The sequence below is a fragment of the Paramisgurnus dabryanus genome, chromosome 1 (genome assembly GCF_030506205.2).
Source record: "Paramisgurnus dabryanus chromosome 1, PD_genome_1.1, whole genome shotgun sequence".
Taxonomy (NCBI): Eukaryota; Metazoa; Chordata; class Actinopteri; order Cypriniformes; family Cobitidae; genus Paramisgurnus; species Paramisgurnus dabryanus.
Window position 1 is genome coordinate 28893235 of NC_133337.1, and position 21653 is coordinate 28914887.

Sequence of the window (21653 nt, forward strand, 5' to 3'; positions counted from 1 at the left end):
TACATAACTTTATCATCAGCGGTGTATAAAGACCTTACATAATGAACTGTTTGTGTGATGTTTGTTTGTTTATCTACATACACCGCGAGTCCCCTTACATGAAAGTCGCCATTTTGTGCCGCCATGTTTTTACGGTAGCCCTAAACGGACAAACTGCATTTTGGCACTGTATTATGTCTTAAACAACAACATGTTTGTACTGTGGCAGCCATCGTAGCTTCTGTATGCGTTTCGGTGAACTGAGCTGTTGCAATTCACAATCTCACTGCTAGATGCCGCTAAAATCTACACACTGCACCTTTAACGTTTTTAATTTTCAGGTGAACTATCCCTTTAAGAAAATCTAACATATTAAAACAGGGTTCTCAGTCTAAGTCAAATTCCCTGACTTTTTCCTGACTAAAAAGCTGAATTTTCATGAGCTATGTCCGGGATGCCATGAGTCGGGTAGCTTAAATGCGTGAAATGAATAAACAGTGCTAATAAACAGCTGTTAATATTGTAGTCAGCAGAGTCTTGGACCTGGAAATGGTATGCGACGGGACAAGAACAAAAATCACTGATATTCCATGACCATGAAAAGAAAATTCAATGATTTTCCAGAAATTCCATGACACAAAAAACCTGATGCCCTATAATCACCCACAACCTGTAGTAAGAGCTAAAATAGTCAACAAGCCTTGTTCAATTTCCTCTGTCCAATTTTTGATCTGGAAAACCAGAGTTGACAGATTAGTTACCTTAGCCTGGCAGTTTTCAAGAGGAACTGAAACCGAATACGCATTCGACATCCAGATCCTGTCATCAGCTACCACCGGCCTGGTGTCACTTCAAGTCATTAAGAGTTGCATACTTCCCCGCTCGAGCTGAAAAGTTGAGTGCTTAATGCTTTTTTCCACCTCTGAGCTTCACCGGGAATAGCATTCATTAATCTGCGCCGGGTATGAAGTGATGGAGAGAGTCTCAGTCAGTCAGTCGGTGCTCTTTCTCCATCTCCACATCGGGTCTGTAATTGAATTCCTGCTTCTAACAGCGGGTACAGGGTTGCGTTAATGTGCCGGGTGCTGTGAGCCGAAGTACGTAAGATGTGTTACAGGAGAGTGCAGAACTGACACCGCATGACGGATACAGAGAAGAAGAGAACGCGGTCCACGATGCAAATGCATAGATATCTGGTGTTTTATACGCAAGCGATTGCGTATAACTAACTTTGCAGAAGCATGACTTTGGTTTACATAAAATAAACCAATATAGGATTTTTATGGACTGTCTGTCCAAATCTCATTGACAGCCAACTCCAGTATTAACAAGGTGCAAACTTTCCTAAGTTAGAGGCAAAAGACTTCAAAAAATGACTGTCACTCACTGGGGTGGTACCCTTTCAAAAAGAGCACTTTTGAACCTACAGAGGTTATATAAGTACCTCACAGGTACCAAATGTATGCACTTATGTACCTAGATGCTACATAATAGGACCTTTTTAAAGGGTACTGCCCCGGTGACAGCATAAGACCTTTTTTTACAATGGCGGACTTGTTCATTTGGTAAGCAAGCAGCTTTCTCTTCAATGAGATGTTAAGAAGTAGTTACAAGTGGACTGACAGCATCGTAGTAATCGTCCCATCTGTGAGGTGACATATACTGTAGTACAGGAAAAAGCAGTCATACCAGATTGTGGATAAAGATGGCACGCACCATGGTGCCAACCTACAAAGTGAGCGTGTTTATAAAACATTTTTCTATCTGGCTTCATGCACGTTACTCTGTGCTCCTCAGTTTAAGACCAGGTGAATATTTTATTAAATAATGTTAATATATTCAAAGAATTAGTCCAAGTGATTGTCTTACAAAAGCATTTATGCATTCGGCAGATGCTTTTATCCAAAGCAGCTTACAGTGGAATTTTCAATATACTGTGTGTGACGTTTGTGTTGCTAATGCATTAACCAATCAAGCTACAGGAACTAATATGTAGTTTCATATGTAGTTGAGTTCTGCAAATATGGATGCTAGTGTGTCCCATAAATTGTATTATACCACAGGTCTGTTGAATCCTGTATTCTGATTGGCTGAGAAATGTTTCACGGGTATGCATTAATTTTTGATAACCGCAAAACTAACTTGTCAAATGTCTTAAAAATAGGCACCACAGCAATGTTTGTGGTAACCGTGGTATAAGAGGAATAATTGACTCTGGTCCTTTGAATTATTTGATTATTTTATTCTTGGGTGTGCATTATTTTCTTATAATTCAATGGCCCGTCGTCAATTTTTCCTTACTTACATCATGACATATGATCATTTGGGAAAAAGTTGCTTAAACTCATGCACTCATCAAAAGGAGATAAGGTGATAAAGTTCTCAAAGTTTAAATTTATGACTTATTTCTGTCTTCTGCATTAATAACAGACTTAATTTATTAATTTAAATGTGCAATGTGGGACTTTTAGAAGGATCTCTTGAGCGAAATGCAATATAATTGACATAACTATATTATCAGTGGTGTATAAAGACCTTACATAATGAACTTTTTATTGTGTTTTTATTACCTTACTGTGCGTTCACACCAGACGTGGAAGAGGAGACAAAAACGCACGATTCGCGCATAGTTGTTTTTACGCTTGAGTTTACTTGCTTCATTTGTGAAATAATAGTCATTCGAGACATTCACGCATAAATTTGCGTCATGGGAGGGGCTTATATAGCTCAAATTTAGTAAACTTACCAGATTGTTCGACCTCCTCACTCACTTTCTTCCAAACAAGATCCTTTTAATTCCTGTAAAAGTACGAAGATGTAGCGATGATGATTGTCCTCCATTTTTGTTTAGTTTTTCTGCCTCCGCTCGCTTCCTGTAATCACGTCACTGCTAGAACAAGCTCCTGATTGGTTAACACGGCACGGAAATCTGCCAAAGTTCAGATTTTTCAAATCGTGCGGATCACGCGGCAACGCTCAATTCACACGGCAATGCTCAATTTAAGTGACGACGCTCAATTCATGCTAAACGCGTCATTCGCGCTTACCACGCCGTAGGAAGCCTATTCGCGTCTTTGCATTGACTTAACATGTAAATCACTCGCGCGTGTCACTTCTTCTGCATCTGGTGTGAATGCACCATTAGAATGAGATGTTTTTATCTACATACACCGTGGGTCTCCTTACTTGGACGTCGCCGTCATGTTTCTACAGTAGCGCCAAAGTGGACAAACTGCTCTACAGGGCGTGTTTTGTCCCTGCGTTGTCTCAAACGATGACATGTTTGTCTTGTTGCGCTACCATAGTTTCTCATTGCGTTTCAAAATAAAGGTTCGTTGCAATTTGCGATTTCACCACTAAATGATGCTAAAAAAAAACACATTACACATAATTTAAGTTTAGCATTATTCATTTGGTTTGTGAGAGACGTAAGCAGTAAAAAAGTATGTACCACAGCTGTACTCTTAGGGCAGTTCACATTTCACGTCTAAAACCGCACGGGAAACGCAAACGTCGGTTGGTTCTTGTCCAATGACCTGCGGTGCGCTTGCAACATTCTGAAAAGTTGAGATGTTTTTAACTCGATGCAATGCGAACGCGCCTGAAAAAAAGTAGTGCACTGCACCGTGTGCGGGTCGCAACCTTGTCGCTTCCATTATGAGCGCAAATACTGCGCTCCTACATTTGTAATAATGAACTTGAGCGTGCAAAAGATGTGAAATGTGAATCGCCCCTTAAAAAGGTCCTAATGTATACCATACAGATGTGTATGTGATATCAAAATGTACCTCTGAGGTACTAATATGAACTCTAAAGGTTGTACTTTTTGAAAAGGTACAGCTCTGGTGACAGCTGGGGTACATATTTAGACATTTTTCTGACAGTGTATATCAACTATGTGGGCAAAATATAAATGCTGTTTATATAACACTAAAATGGTCACTAATATAGCGAGATTCCCAAAATGGGTTCAATATGTGCCTTTTTTTGCGAGTTATTCCGAAAATAAATGAAATGCTTTAAAAATATATCAAGTTGAAACGTAACTACACCCAAAAATTACCCATTTGACAGCCCAAATAATAAACAACACAATGGTCTCCAATTTTAAACACCAACCATGTATCAAATGAGAAAATATACCACACTGCTAACTAGTTCACAAATAAATGATCCATTTGATTAAATAACCCAACATGGGAGACTGCACAGCGTTTATTCCCAATAAACCTTTCTGCATCACGTATATAGACGTTAAAACATGAAGTTATCGTCTAATGAGAGATTGTTAGTGAAATGCACCACCGGCTTCTGCTATACCTGTTTAGAGACCTGCAAGAGGCTATTTCTCTCAGGCAGTCAGCAGGGACGCCCGAGACTGAAATAACTTGATTAATGTATGGTGCTGCTGTTTGCCAAAGCCCCCCGGCAATGAAGCGTTCAAAACAAACAGCATTTTTTAGCTCCCCCTTTTGCTTGCGTATCTTGGCTTTGTGGAGAGACTCAACGCTATTGGGTTTTACTTATCAGGTTTGCACACGCATTCATCGATGACTTTTACTTTTATCGAGTGGCGTTATGCTCCAAGGGCCAGATTAGCTCATTATAAGCATTATGTGGCATCTGATTCCATGCATTGGCGAGCTTTAGTTGCTCTCACACCATTATGGTCCCTGCCCTTATACTCTATAATCTATGGCTGTCTTTTGCCCTAGCTGCTGCTGCCATTTTAAAACCAATATTTTTTCATGAATACACACATTATAAAAGAGATGGGTGATCTGAGGATCTTCGGGAAAGTACATGGAGTAGCTCGGACTAAGTGTTCATTTTAGATGGCTGCACCAAAAGAGGGACTTGGCAGGTTTTAATTAAAAGCGAGGTATGCACTGGGAACGCAGAAGATAACGTACCACTCAAACAGAGAGAAAGATGGATAGCGTGAGCAACATTTCCTTCACATTAATTAAACGCCTGGCTGACCCAGCTTTACTAAAATAGTGAGGGGATCAAAAGAGAGGGAACACAACCCTGCATTGCGAGGCTTTAGGAAGTGGGGCAAAAAGGGCCCAGGGATGGTTTGTGCATACTTAAAAGCTCTGAAACTGTTTTTTGCTTTGCATGATTCAGGACATCAGGAATGTTAGTTTTAAAGCAATTTTTGTGAAAAATACTTAAAGGTGGCACAGAATGTAAAACTGTAGGCATAGATCAGGGATGGGCAACTTCGGTCCTGGAGGGCCGGTGTCCTGCAGAGTTTTCTAGTATGCCTAATAAGACCTTAATTGGCTGCTTCAGGTGTGTTTAATTATGGTTGGAGCTAAACTCTGCAGGCCCTCCAGGACCGAAGTTGCCCATCCCTGGCATAGATGAATAATAAGAGTACATGGTAATGACATATCATGAGCCTCAAACACTATTTTTCCCTTCTTATGTAAACCTTGTGCATACAAAAGGCAGATGGACAACTGTGACGTTGCAGTCGAGATGTATGCCCCCACATTGAATTATTACAATGTTGTTACAATGCCAAAAACAAAGTTGTGACTGCTGAGTTAGCACAATATGCTAGCTAATGCTATATGTTACGTTTTTAAAACTCGGAAACGTTCATTAACAATCTCAGAATAATTAATCGTTTCTTAAAATCTGTATCTTCGTCTGATACATGCTCAAACATTAGGTCTGTTTACACACACACAGAGCTACTGAAGGAGCTGCTCTGAGAAACAGCCAATCAGAGCAGAGCTCAACATTATTATTCATGACCCTTTCAAATAAGGTAATAATAGACCATTTCATTCTTAAGGTGAACCTAAAGTTGTAAATAGACACGTAAAACCGTCTCTAGATAATTGTTGCACTTAATAAAGCCTCATATCTTTTATGTGAAGAAAGATTTAATTTATTATTTCAATGCATTCTTTGGCACCTTTAAATTGTGTGGTTATAGAAAGTAATGGGTTAAAGGTGCTTACATTTAAATTTATGCATTTGGCAGATGCTTTTATCCAAAGTGACTCATAGTGCATCCAAGGTATACATTTAATTAGTATGTGTGTTTCCTGGGAATCAAAACCCATGACCTTACGGTACTAGAGCAATGCTATACCAGTTGAGCTATAGAACACAGTTTTTATGGAATGACATTTAGAAAATATCCCAATAATCTGACAGATATCACTGAATATCACACCTGTCTTAAACTGGCTGTGAGATGTGGTCAGATTTCTACCTGTCAATCATTTTGAGCAGGGATGGGCAACTTCGGTCCTTGAGGGCCGGTGTCCTGCAGAGTTTAGCTCCAGAGATAATTCCATTTTTGTGACGGACTTTTCATAGAGATCCCATTCAGAGCGATCTTTAAAACAGACACGGACATGCAGCCGCTTGCCATAGGGCAATACTTCCGGGTTTAAAAAGTTGCGGAAGGTGGATAATAGCGGTATTGCGGAAAGACGGAAAATCTCGCCATTGGCGGGGAAGCGTTTTCTCTTAATTGACGAGATATCTCAATGGCGGTGAAAGAGTTAAAGGAGTAGTCCACTTTAAAGATGGGGTCCATTGACTTTTTATAGTAGGAAAAAAAAATACTATGGTAAGTCAATGGGCCCCATCTATAAAGTGGACTACTCCTTTAAAAGTTTCTAGTATGCCTAGTAAGACCGTAATTGGCTGCTTCAGGTGTGTTAAATTATGGTTGGAGCTTAACTCTGCAGGACACCGGCTCTCCAGGACCGAAGTTGCCCATCCCTGATTTTGAGCATTTACTGGGCAGCCCATATTTGGAAAACAGGAAGAAAATTTTCACTGACAGCCCAAATTTTGTCTTGGGCTATGATAAGTCTCATGAACTTTTGGATAATTAAATACCCAGTAATTTGTTCCACCTTAGGAGACTAGTAAAGGACTTTGTGTTCTTTTGGTCATGACATCCCTTTCCGTTAGCTCTCGAAAAAGTAATCAAATGTCAATTACGGCACAGGCGATTGGCTCAAAAAAATCCTATTCAATTCTAAATGCCCACGAACATATGGCACGACTCATTCCTCATAACCACCGGGGTGTTGTCCACCAGCTGAGCATCTGCAAAAGAAACCTAAGGTACATTACAGAGTAAATGAATTACATGCACACGTTCTTTCGTTGCCCTCCTTCGCTCCTTTGCACTCTTTTGGCACTATAGTATTTCTGCATGAGGTCATAATTAAATTGGCACAGCAGCATGACGCGCTGCGCAGAGGCGTCCCGTGTTGTTAGGCATGTATTAGTACTTCGGAAGGAGGCCAAGAAACTGTCCGTGGGGCTAAGCACTAAACAAACAAGGGAACACATGTTGACAAGATCTGATGTAATACCACTGCTGATTTCCATTTATGTGTAGGTCGTACCCTTGCCAGTTACTTTTCCACGTCTCTATAGTCGAGTCTAAAGCAGCCTGTGCAAGAAAAGCCGAGAGAGAAGCAGAGAAGATTAAAACTTTAGCGGACCCAGACTCCGTCCATTGGGCTCAACCACAAGATCTCCAGTCTGTGAGGACGAGACACTGCAATTTATTGCATGGACTTGAGAGTGGGCTTTTGGGATGTTGAACACTCCTTTAGATGGCTAGAGAAATGGAAGGATGTGGCTTGGGATGTGTATCTGTCCTAAGCAGCTGGGATGATGAAGGATTAGATCCTTAGGCCTTTAAGTTTCTCTGAACCAGACATTCACTACACGGCCGTGCTCATGTCTGCCAGATATCTAATATGTCAAGCTTATGTGGGGACTCGCGCACTGCAATCACCATGAAGGGATTTTTATTTTTCAAATTGGCACAGCTTGACAATGCCACAGATCAAGTGTGGCTAGATGCGCTATTGATCAAATATTTTGATTTATTATTTGATTAGTTTGACTGGTAATGTAACCTCAAGATCAACATGGTGAAGAAATCCTGAATATATCTATATCTATATATATATCTACATCACTTCTCATAACATCTGTGTGCTTAGTGAATGAAATGTATTTGTTTATCTACGCTGTAGCTTCATCGCCATCTTGGATCAGAGCCTACAGAAAGTCCCCGAAGACCGAGCAAACTTCTGCCTTTTCTCTCTCTCGAAGTGAAATCTACACATCTATGAACACGAGCAGGAAGTGTGGGTGTTTTTAAAGGGAGAAAGGAAAGATACGGGCGGTACATTTCCCTGGGATAATTTCACTCTCTTTGACCAAAGGTCAGAACTGCTGTCCCCTGTCTATTTCAATAAGCATCATTCAAACAAATCACATGCCCATCCAGAGTCGAGGTTAGAGACAGCAAAGGTTGCTTCTACCTAAGGGCCAAGTTTGACATTTTCATCCCCCCCAAAAACAGGAAATCCCTTTACTGTGTGCTCGGTGCATTTGATTGGTAGCTAGTCTAGTCTACTCCAACCTGCTGAGATGAAAGTTTTCGGCTAGAATTAGATTTGGCTTCTTGTGATCCTGTTTATTTGGGATAGCTCCCGGTCAAACAATTCATGGGCGATCGATTGCACTCTTGAAAGGGATTTTCAAAGCTAAAATTTAAGCAAGCTATCTCTCACTGAGAAGACAGGCGTAACATTACCCTGAACCGCAGCTCGAATTCGCCTTTCCCACAAACAAACAGTTCTGCCGTTGCACACAAACTTTAACCTGCATCCACAAAAAACAGCAGTTCATTCAAAAGTATAAATAAACAATCTTACAAGATAAATCTACATGAAGAAAAAATGTCAGACTGTGTGATCAAGTGGCAAAAGAAAAACCTGCCTCTGTGAAGTTCCCAATATCTAATGTGTCGACAGCAAACTCAGCAATTGTGAAAGTGGCATAATCAGTTGATCCCAAGTAAAGTGCTTCATCAATAAACTACTTAACATATAGATTCTTGTGCATATTGGCCGTATACCCCCCTCTTCCCCTGGCAGAAACCCAGATGTCTGTCTTATAAAAAACTTCTTCTTTATTTTATTGAGCCCGTGCCAATCTTGAACTACTCTACAGCTTCTCATTTATTATTTACAGACAATATAAAGCATTGCCGGATTTCTGTTAGCTTTTCAGAAAAATCAACAATTTCTGTCCAAACAATGGCTTTTTGGACTCATTAATTATCAATGTGACCCAAGCGTTTTCAATAGCTTTCTTAATACGGAAGGTTAGGCAGCTTAGAGCATTTCTCCAACACTTAAACGCTCCACAATTTTATCTTTTTATAACACGCAAACAGGATCCCAAAGAAACACTCATTAGGCGCTTGGCGAGAGTTAAAATTGGCTTTGATGAGTAAATAAAATAAAGTTATCGGCCAGCTGGCCGATAGCCGGGGACGCAGCAAGCACGATAAAAAATTTCTGAGCGCCCACTTACCAGCCTTTGAGCAAATCTGTTAGGACTTCTGCATGAACGTCCCCATAATTAATATTCATGAGTGAGGCGCATCTATTGTTGGTACACTGACAGAATTTTTTTTAAATATGGTCCCAAGCTGGAAGAGTATTGTTATAAAGGCTCTAATATGTACAAGCTATGCACAAATATGTATACATTTTATATGTATCTATAAGGTACTAATAGTAACTCTTGGTACCAACGTGTACCTCTGAGGTACTAATAGGAACTATTTTAGTACCAACGTGTACCTCTGAGGCACTGATATGAACTCTTTGGTACCAATGTGTACCTCTAAGGTACTAATAGGAACTAATAGGAACTATTTTAGTACCAACGTGTACCTCTGAGGCACTGATATGAACTCGTTGGTACCAATGTGTACCTCTAAGGTACTAATAGGAACTAATAGGAACTATTTTAGTACCAACGTGTACCTCTGAGGGACTGATATGAACTCTTTGGTACCAATGTGTACCTCTGAGGTACTAATAGGAACTCTTTGGTACCAACATGTACCTCTGCGGTACTAATTTGAACTCTTTAGTACCAACATGTACCTCTGCAGTACTAATTTGAACTCTTTGGTACCAACGTGTACCTCTGAGGTACTAATAGGAACCCTTTTGTACCAACGTGTACCTCTGAGGTACTAATAGGAGCCCTTTTGTACCAACGTGTACCTCTAAGGTACTAATATAAACTCTTTAGTACCAACGTGTACCTCTGAGGTACTAATATGAACTCTTTGGTACCAATGTGTACCTTTGACGTACTAATAGGAACTCTTTGGTACCAAGTGTACCTCTGAGGCACTAATAGGAACTCTTTGGTACCAAGTGTACCTTTGAGGTACTAATATGAACTCTTTGGTACCAACATGTACCTCTGAGGCACTAATAGGAACTATTTGGTACCAATGTGTACCTCTGACGTACTAATAGGAACTCTTTGGTACCAAGTGTACCTCTGACGTACTAATATGAACTCTTTGGTACCAACATGTACCTCTGAGGTACTAATTTGAACTCTTTGGTACCAACGTGTACCTCTAAGGCACTAATAGGAACTCTTTGGTACCAACGTGTATCTCTGAGGTACTAATATGAACTCTTTTGTACCAACGTGTACCTCTGAGGTACTAATATAAACTATTTCGTACCAATGTGTACCTCTGAGGTATTAATATGAACTCTTTAGTACCAACATGTACCTCTGCGGTACTAATTTGAACTCTTTGGTACCAACGTGTACCTCTGAGGTACTAATAGGAACCCTTTTGTACCAACGTGTACCTCTGAGGTTCTAATAGGAACTCTTTGGTACCAAGTGTACCTCTGCGGTACTAATATGAACTCTTTAGTACCAACATGTACCTCTGCGGTACTAATTTGAACTCTTTGGTACCAACGTGTACCTCTGAGGTACTAATAGGAACTCTTTGGTACCACGTGTACCTCTGAGGCACTAATAGGAACTCTTTGGTACCAAGTGTACCTTTGAGGTACTAATATGAACTCTTTGGTACCAACATGTACCTCTAAGGCACTAATAGGAACTCTTTGGTACCAACGTGTATCTCTGAGGTACTAATATGAACTCTTTTGTACCAACGTGTACCTCTGAGGTACTAATATAAACTATTTCGTACCAATGTGTACCTCTGAGGTACTTATAAGAACTCTATGGTACCAACTGAGGTACTAATTTGAACTATTTGGTACCAATGTGTACCTCTGACGTACTAATAGGAACTCTTTGGTACCAAGTGTACCTCTGACGTACTAATATGAACTCTTTGGTACCAACATGTACCTCTGAGGTACTAATTTGAACTCTTTGGTACCAACGTGTACCTCTAAGGCACTAATAGGAACTCTTTGGTACCAACGTGTATCTCTGAGGTACTAATATGAACTCTTTTGTACCAACGTGTACCTCTGAGGTACTAATATAAACTATTTCGTACCAATGTGTACCTCTGAGGTATTAATAGGAACTCTTCCGTACCAACGTGTACCTCTGAGGTACTTATAAGAACTCTATGGTACCAATATGTACCTCTGAGGTACTAATAGGAACTCTTTGGTACCAACGTGTATCTCTGAGGTACTAATAGGAACTCTATGGTACCAACGTGTACCTCTGAGGTATTAATATAAACTCTTTCGTACCAATGTGTACCTCTGAGGTACTGATAGGAACTCTTTGGCACCAACGTGTACCTCTGAGGTACTAATATGTAGGTATTAATATGAACTCTTTGGTACCAATGTGTATCCATGAGGTACTAATATGCCCTCTTTGGTAAGAAGTCAGCCAATACTTTGAGCCAATTCTAGCTTTAACCTTTGGAAAGGCCCCTCAAACTGAAATGCACCTCACGGGAGCCTCCAGTTTGTGTTGTGCTCATCCATATCAATTAATTGCGAACGTCAGCAAATTTTTAATGGCAACGTGAGTTTTTTTCACAATGTGAGTGCAATGAAGGACAGAGTGTTGGCTGCCATTGCCAGGCCTTTAATTAAGCAGCTCTCAGTGTCAAGATACTATCGGTGGGTAACGTCTGTCCACACTTCCATCTGCTGCACACAACAGATAACGATAATGCTTTTTAATCATCTCGTCCTTCACGTCGCGCAAACAGGCCGAGACAAACGCATCCGGCCCGACCGGCATCCACAATGCGCTCTGACAACTTGTCAAAAGACTGAAAATCGACTTAAAGTAGTGATGATTAACTGCATAAACAAGGTTGTAGCCTTGTGATCAAATTAATACAGCAGAAATTACCTAGAAGATGATGGGCCAACATATTGCGGGAGACAGATTAGTGCCATTAGACACCATGGAGTAAGATAAACAATTAGAATGGCTGTTTAGTTATATTTCCTCTGGCTCTGGGTGAGATTCACCCTTGCGTGAGATTGAGTCTGAACAGCAGGGTGGTGTAGACCACACAGCAGCCCGGGTTCATCCATCTTCATGCTCTAACCCTGTGGCTTTAGGGCTTTTTTCATGTACATACTGATTCTGGTGAATTACAAGAGACAAGCTATCCTGAGGGAAGCCTCCGTCGCTCTTCAAAGACACTGCAGAAGTATAAATCTCTCGACATGATCCACGGCCATTCAGAGACAACGGTCAATATGAGCATCACTTCCAGCAGGCAAACTAGACAGTGTTTTTGGGAATTGACACAAACAGCAAAACATATATTTTGTATAAAAGGAACACAGTGAACTTTACAAAAATGAAAACATAGGTGACTACCTTGACGACGACATTGTATTTGTTTTTGTTATTTATTACATAAAAAGATGTAAGAGAGTGGTGTAACATAAACAAAGACTCACAATCTCACGAGCCAAAGTCATCACTACTAGTATTTGATCAAATAAAACCAAATTTTCTTAAAGAGACAGTAACCTTACATGTAAGGGATTGTTCACAGAATAATTTACTTACGCTTATGTTGTTTCAGACTTGTATAAATTAATGTGTTTTGCTAAACACAATTAAAGATATTTAAATTTTTTAAAGCCCAAACAGATGTGGGGCACCATTGACTTACATTGTATTTTTTTCTACTGTGGAAGTCATTGGTGCCCCACATCTGTTTGAGGGTCAGGAAATGACAACAGAATTTTTTTCAAATGAAAACCATGTCAATGTTTATACACCCTCATGCCATTTAAAACCTGTATATGAACACAAAGGAAGATATTTTGAGAAACTGATTTTGTGTCCATACAATATAAGTTAATGGGGGCCAATGTTTTTTTGTATCATACATTTTTGGAAAGTAAATTATAAAATATGTTTCATTTTTGGGTAAACCATCCCCTTAACTTATTTACTGCATATGAAATAACAGATTTAAGTCACTTTAAGCACCGGCAAAATAAATTCATATTTCATGCATCATCCTGACATGCACAGCGTAAGAAGCAACTCTGAATTAATTTTACTTGGCCAGTAAAGGCGAGACACGCATTTCCCCGCAGCGACCGGCTAATCTGCCTGCAGATTCCCATCTCTGTTGCACTGGGTTGTAATTATGAAGACAATGAAACACACCACCTGGTTTCAGTGAATACATAACATTCATCCACCCCCAACTGTGCACTTAACTAGTGCATGTTGCTCGCTAATCCAGCATGGCTTGGGTTCGGAGAGGGATGGGAAGCAATGTGGGTCACCAAATAATGAGGTCAGGGCGACTGCTGCACCGTAGTGTCCATCTGCCTGCTACACGTGCCTGTCTATGCCAGCACTATAAGACCTGATGAAACAAACATGTTTGCATCTGAGAACTTATTTTAAAACAACATCATGTTGTGCTTTTATTGTATGATATGGAAATAAGTACTTGTGAGCACTTTATAAAGTTTTTTATTATTAGTTATCTCTTAATTATTATATTATATTATATTATATTATATTATATTATATTATATTATATTATATTATATTATATTATATTATATTATATTATATTATATTATATTATATTATTTAGTGCTGGGCAAAGATTAATCGTGATTAATCGCATACAAAATAAAAGTGATTTTTTTGCATAATATATGAGTGTGTGCTGTGTGTAATTATTATGTACATATAAATACACACACATTCATGTATGTATTTGAGAAACATTTACATGTAACATGTGTATATATATATATATATTTATTTATTTATTTATTTATTTATTTATGTTTTCATATATTCTATACTATATATAAAATGTTAAAAAATGTTATATAAATAAAAAAAATGAAATGACTATATGTATGGGTGTGTGGTTAAATATAATAATTACACACAATACACACACATATATTTTGCAAAGAAAATCACTTTTTTTTGTATGCGATTAATCGCGATTAATCTTTGCCCAGCCCTAATTATTATATTTTCATGGGCGTCGGAAGCAAATGAAAAGTGGGTGGGTCCCCACGTCAACCCCCCCACCCGAAAATACATTTACTGCAATAGATGCAATTTTCATTTTTCCTTTTAATTAACCTGAACATTTGCGTTTATTAAATAAAAGACAGTATTGCGGTCAGAATTCTGGTAATAGCCCTTTGAAAAATTTGCAAATAATGACAGATGTCATATTTCATTTATTTTTCTCTGTGACATTTTTTTCTCTACTCTGCTGACAGTAGGCTACAATGTTTATTTTTTATTTTGAGGAAATAAAAGGTAAGAAAAACGAATGAAGGTAACTGTTACAATTTTTGTATACCCTATTTATTTGTTATACCCAGTCTCTCTTTCTCTCTCTTAGAGAAATATAAATGTGAGTTCTGGAAATGAGATCAATATATTTAATGGTATCCGTCGGGAACATGCTGTCATAAGAGTTTGAGCATGTGTACTTCTAAAACACAATCGATTAAACAATTGCAGAGGTATGACTTTATGATTAATTTGCAAATGTACCTCGCCAATAATGTTAATACGTGAAGACGTTATAATCGCATGAAAAGTAATTGCAGGCTTCTGTAAAAAAAAAAACTTTAAAATTATCCAGCGATCGTGGCACCATAATCAAAATAAACTATTTTACTGCAGTAATAATATTTTAACGAGTAGCCTATACTTTTAACGATTTGAAAGGGACCACATTTAGTGCTGTGTCAATTATTATCAATAAAAGCATATGCTAAACCTAAACGTCTCCGTGCCTCCGCAATTCATATCTCTCCTCCTCATCTCCTCCGTTTTTTTCTTCTGTTTCTTGAACTTGGGGCTCGAGTCGACCTAATGTTCGAGTTGCCTTTAAAAACAGCAAGCTTAGTTCGTTTACCGTTAATTATTAAGACTAAATGGGCAGGCAAACTCGTGAAACAGGGAAAGTAAAATAATTCGCCATAATATGGTTTTACACGTCTATAGAAAATATACTATAAATAAAGCAGTTATTAATTTTCCTAATGCATGGATGTTTGACCTTTACTTCCATTTTAAACGTTATTCATTTCGCAAAGGAGGTTTTTCAGCACTTTGTTTGAACAGCAACTCAGAGACACCTCCCTCCGCGACTTTTTTTAAAAAGCTGAAACGGTCCGCGGTGTAAAAACAAAGGTTGGGGATTCCTGCTCTAGTGGAATGGATTTTGACTAACAGCGCATTGATAAGTGAACAGACAAATGCGCTAAAGTAGAGAAAAAGTGGGTGGGTCCATTATCATTGGTCTTAAAAAGTGGGTGGGTCCTGTCCCACCCACGTATAATGGTTCCGACGCCCATGTATATTTTATTACATTACATTACATTACATTACATTACATTACATTACATTACATTATATTATATTATTATCTCTTGTTTTTAATGCTTTTATTTATTTTCATTGAGTTTATCCTGCAGTAGCTGACAACATAAAATAAGACATAATACAGAAAGATAAAAAAAAATTGGCTATAGCTGAAGGTATAGCTGATATTTATTATATATTTAAATATTAAATGTTTAAATATTTTTAATATTAATTTAATTTATTTATTTATTTAATCTAAAGGAAATGTTTTTATTTTTCCAATGAATAACATGTTTGTTTTTCATTAGTTAAAGTATATTCCAATTAACGGATTTTTGACCAATAAATGTAAAACATCAAACATATTTATTTTGACGAGAAGTTAATTCTTACTGCCTTATAAACTATCCATTTTTCCTTCTATATTTTATTATTTAGATAAAACAACCACTCACAATCTCAAGACAATTGGTACATATTTTATGAGGTAGCCTAATTCACATGAATTAATACATGCGACTACATTTGTACGCTTTTTGTACGATTTCCTTTCACCTTTTTTACGTTGGATTTAGGAGCGGGGTTATTATTACAGTTTTTTTCTAACAATCATGAATTTTTTACGAATTCATACAAATTAGCCAACTTGTAAACTACATATGAATTCTTGTAAAGCAGTGGCGGCCAGTGACTTCTTTTTTCGAGGGCGCTCAATGGGAAGTTCGTCACAACATCTATGTAGTCCGTCATGTGTGGGATTCGTAATTTCAAAATATGTGTTCTGCGCATCAGGTGATCCCATGTGCATTACGTGTTTTGTCAAAATAAGTGCCTGCTGCAGAAGCGTCTATAGGGTTTATGATAAAAGAGACGCTCGCGTTTGCCAGATACTCGTATAATCTCATGCGTAATCAGAGTTTACTGTTAAGGGAGTGTCTTGCGTGTATTTAGTGAACGTGAGCGTCTCTATTATACTAAATGATTTTGACGCGTGTGGCACTTATTTTGACAAAACATGTGATGCACATGGTTCACATGACGCAACAAACACATATTTTGAAAACGCAAGTAACACACGCAACACTCCGAACGCTTATTTTGAATTAGCGCCCTTCGGATTAGCAGTCACGAACTGCCACTTTTGTAAAGAGAGATTGTATAAAAATAAACCTCTTTTCTCAAAGGGTAACTTTAAAATAAATTATTTCGTTTCCATACTTTCTTTAAAGTGCCCGTATTATGAAAAACTCACTTTTTCTGGGTTTTGGGGTGTTATTTTGTGTCTCTGATGCTCCCACACGCATACAAACTTGGAAAAAAATCCATCCATGCTGTTTTGAGTGAGATACAGGTTTCTGAATGTCCTCTGCCTTGAGTCTCAGATTGCGCGAGTTAAAACTCAGCTCCGTTGTGACGTAACAAAAAGTTTCGTCACATTCAGTTTGAATTTTCCCGCCCACCACCCCACTCGCAGGTCTCCACCCACCAGGTAGCTAGAGAGCATAGAGCAGTCACTTGAATGAGACCCTCTGTGCTGTTATCATGTCTCACGGAAATAACAGCGCTATTTGGATATTATGGACTATACTCCCACCTACTTTTAAAAACAAAGTTTTAACGCGTGATTATTGGAACCCGGAGTAATCTTATATACAGTGTGTTACGACGCAAACAGTCCTCAGATTGTAGGCGATAAGACCTTCATGCGAAATCTGATGTAAACAACAGACTATGTATCTATATTTCACGGATTATACGCATTTGTGGAAAAAATGGTAATTGGATGTATTTTATTGGACTTTCATGGATCATTCACACATCTGAAACAGACTGGATTCGATTCGCGATCGCGTTGTTTCATCACAAAGGTAAGAAGTCACGTTATATTTTGTATGTTGTCATTTTCTGTCACAAAATACTACATTTATGATGCTAGAGCTAAAAGCTTTTTGCCAAACTAACCGAGACCGTACACCCCGGCTTTTCTGACGAGGCGAGCCTCTAATAACTTTACGGTCCGCATAGATATATACACGGGCCGGACCTCCCGCTAGCTTCTAGCAATTAGCACGCGGTCCACAAGCAGTATACATCCCCCGCCGGGTCTTAATTTCTGTAATTTGCGAAAATAATGCGTTTGAAAATGTTTTATAATGGGAATATGTTTGCATTGTCCAGGGAAAACGAGTGTATTGTTGTGACTGCTAACGTAACATCACAATTTACTCTGGAATCATTGTGTGTCATGAGTTTCTTTATTAGTGATACTTTTCTGCATGATTTGTCTGTTGGCAACATAAACCGTTAATAATAATAATATATAAAATAATAACACAGTATGGTCTGTACTGCTCACGATACCACTGAGCATGCGCACGGGCACATGACGTTAGTAGTGGGGCGTGATCAAAGGAGCAGCAGCTCATAAATATGTAAGACTAGCTCAAAACGGCACAATCTGAACTGCCCTGAAACAGAGGCTACTAGAGATGGGTAACAATCTTTTCCTACAAGCTATTTCGAGCAAACAACTTTTGAAACATGCTTGATGGAACTCATACACCTATATAACTTGTGGAAAAGCAGTCATAAGATGGGCACTTTAATACACTTTTACAAACTCAGTTTTTGGTCTAGCTGATGACGAAAGCAACGGGCTTTTTGTTTCACACAGAAAGCGTTAGGGGGAATTGCAATTAATAAACGAAATGGAAACGAACTGAATTGTACACAGCCATTAGCAAGCTGCTGTTCTAACATTGCTCACAACTGAAAGCCACACATGCATTTATTTCAGCAATTCGACCCTGAGGGGCGAAGAAAAAACAGATTGTACTCCACGCTTTAAATGACAAGAATGTTTGATGCCCATAAGTGCGCGGGTGACAACCCACAATGAACCTGAGTATTGACTCATAGGCAGAGTTATGCCGAAAGCCGCTTTCTGTCCTCATCACAATCCTTTATCTACATCATAAAGACATAGATCACCATGAGGCATATTTATAATTAAGTTGTGGAGTGTTGGGTCCAACAATATGAGTCAGCTAGATGATAACGCCTCTTTGGGAGTGTTAGCGAGAAGCCAACTTACTCGGGGTTTAATGAAACACTTAGTTGATGGCTTTTGATAATCTTTAGCCATGTCACAAATGTCTGCATGTGAATTACAACCAGTGCCACATATGTCCCAAAATGTGAAGCCAAAACATTTCAATGCCCTTGGTGGTCATAACCATGTAAACAAATGGAACGTAACCCAACGAATCCACATTTGCTAATTTAACGACGGGAAAAATGGTTTGTGCGCCAAGCACACAAACTAAAATGGTTGCTCCTATTCTTGTAATGAGTAATGGGTGTGTTTTGGGCATAACGTGCAATAAACCAATCAGAGTTTTAGCTCTCATCCCCTTTAAAAGCCAGTTGCGCTCACACCATGCCGATTCTCTATTTAGAAAGCGGAATTTGTAAACAGAAAAGCTAAGCGGAGGAAGAAGACCTCCAGTTTAAGATTGATGTTAAAATTGCGTTGTTTTTATTTGTATTTTTTTTGTATTAACCTTTAAAAGTAATTTTTTTTCAGTCATGGAAGTAAAATTAGCAGTCTCTTAATTGCTGTAAATGTATGGATAGCCTACATGATCAGTGTAATCTCAAAGAATAATTTAAAGCAACACTAAAGAGTTTTTGCTCTTTGCTCCCCCTACAGGTTGGAAGTGGAATTGTCCATTTCCACTGTCGTAAAAAATGTAGCCTACTGCAGCAACGCTGGCTCTGATTGGATTGTAGGTCTGCCGTAAAGCAAGTTTTTGTAGTTTTCACTAAAACTACAGGACCGTGACCCCACGGTTAGAAACTTCTGAAGTGTGGTTTTGGCCGATAGAGGGCTGCAAAGCGAATGTGAAAGTGCCGTTCACCCTGTTTCGGGTGGATGAATGACTGAAACTTTTTTGGAAACGTTATTTTAAGTTAAAAAACCTCTTTGGTGTTGCTTTAAATATGCCGGAAAAGGTTTTCACTTAAAAAAAACATTATTTGTAACAAACAGGAGATAAAGAATTTTGTGACGAAACGTTTCAGCACTTGGACAGCGCCGTGAAAGTTTTAAAAAGCATTACTTTAAAAAGGTTTTCATCACATATCCACAGATACAAAGTCATCAAATACAATACATTTTTGAGATAGCATTTAAAAAATAAAAAATTAAAAAATAGATGCAATATTTGTTTAAAGCAAAACATTAAATTACTTCCCAGGCTACATGGGAAGCAGCTCTTCTAACGTCTCGTAATCAGACCTCATTTATGTCCAAGAGACTTAATAATAATCTTGTGTGTTGCTGTGCATCCATGTGTGATAAGCAAACCTGCGTTCTCGTCCCGTTTATAGACGCATATTACTAACGCACTCATTAAATAACAAAAACAGTATTGCGCAATTGACTTTAGACCAGGTTTTAGTTGGTAAATGGCGTAGTCTATTTTAGTTGCCTCAAAATAGCAATGCGCCAACAATGCCCCTGAACACATCTCGTTTCAGACCAGAACGCCCATGGGTGGAAAATTGGGCGCAAATGCATTTGCAAATTAAACAACGTGGCCCTAACTTGAAAATGCAAGATGTCAGCGGCCATTTTTGGGAGATTTTGGCTTTATTTTCTTTACAGTCTATGATTTCAACAGTTCACAGAGGCAAGTCCAAATAAAGTCTTATAAATTTGTTTTTAGGAGACTGCATCATCAAGAAATCAATTAGAACATTACTTTTTTATTATAATTTTAGGGTTATACAAACAATAAATACAAAACTTTTTGGCCTCGGTTGAAAATATAAATTGAATCGGCAAAAGTAAACAAAACATTGAAACATTAAAGGTGCAATGTGTAAAATAGCGGCATATCGTGGTGAGGTTGCGAATTACAACCAACAGCTTAGTCCACTGCTCACCCCTCACTTTTGAAACTCACAGAGAATTTACCGTAGCCGCCCTGGAAAAACATGTCTTGGTCGGCTTAGTAAAACTTAACAAAACAGTTTGTCCTTTAAGGGCTTCTGTAGAAACATGGCGGCAAAAATGGCAACTTCCATGTAAGGGGTACCCTCGTGTATTTGGATAAAAACGTCTCATTCTAAGGTAATAAAAACATAACGGTTCATTATAAAATGGTCTTTATACACCCCTGATAATATAGTTTTGTATATTATTTTGCATTTCTGTCAAGAGATCTTTCTAAAAATTACACACTGCACCTTTAAATCTCTCTATTGCCATTTCTGTTTGAAACATAAAAGTGCGCATGTCACTTTAAGTACTTATCTTAAATTAAAAATCTTTATTATTAGCTCACTATTGCAAATCAAGGTGTTTTAATATACTCAGTAACTGATATTTGTCAATAACAGATTGCTGCTTCAAACCAAATCATAGCAATGCCATGATCAACTGCATCTGAATCACAGTTAATATTCAGTACACTGGCACAGTCGTGCATCTGATGCTGCTGTGTCTCATCAAATAATAAAAGAACACATAGACGTCAGGCAAACAAAATCTAGCTATCATTCCTCCACAAAACCGCCTTGGCGGCATGTTTGACCCAAAGATGAAGCAACAAGAACAACATAATGATGACTAATGCATGCTATTGAACAAAGGGAATTGCACCACATGGCAACAGCTCGGCTGCGGGCTCCTAGAAGTCGGGGGGAGTTCATGATTAATGGAAATAAATATGAAAAGCCTCACATCAGTTTCACCAGCTGATCACTCTCGCCTTCATGACAGTGTTACAGCTTAGTGAACAACTACATCACTTGAATAGATACAGCTTTCAGATCAGTGCAGTTATATATACACACTACACTCCTGGCAGACGCAATGATGCGAAATACCTCCTGACAGATTGGTCGACTTTAATCCAACACCGTATTTTGACGTGACATTTCCTTAAAAGAGTTTAACGCTTAGTATTTCAGACATACAGTAAATAGCA

General features: G+C 38.5%; 1 protein-coding gene across 1 annotated transcript in view; it reads left to right on the forward strand.

The window, feature by feature from the left end:
* The window catches only part of tmem178bb (transmembrane protein 178Bb), a 105485-nt gene that overhangs the window by 26425 nt on the left and 57407 nt on the right, over positions 1–21653 (forward strand). The gene's annotated exons all lie outside the window — the stretch shown is intronic.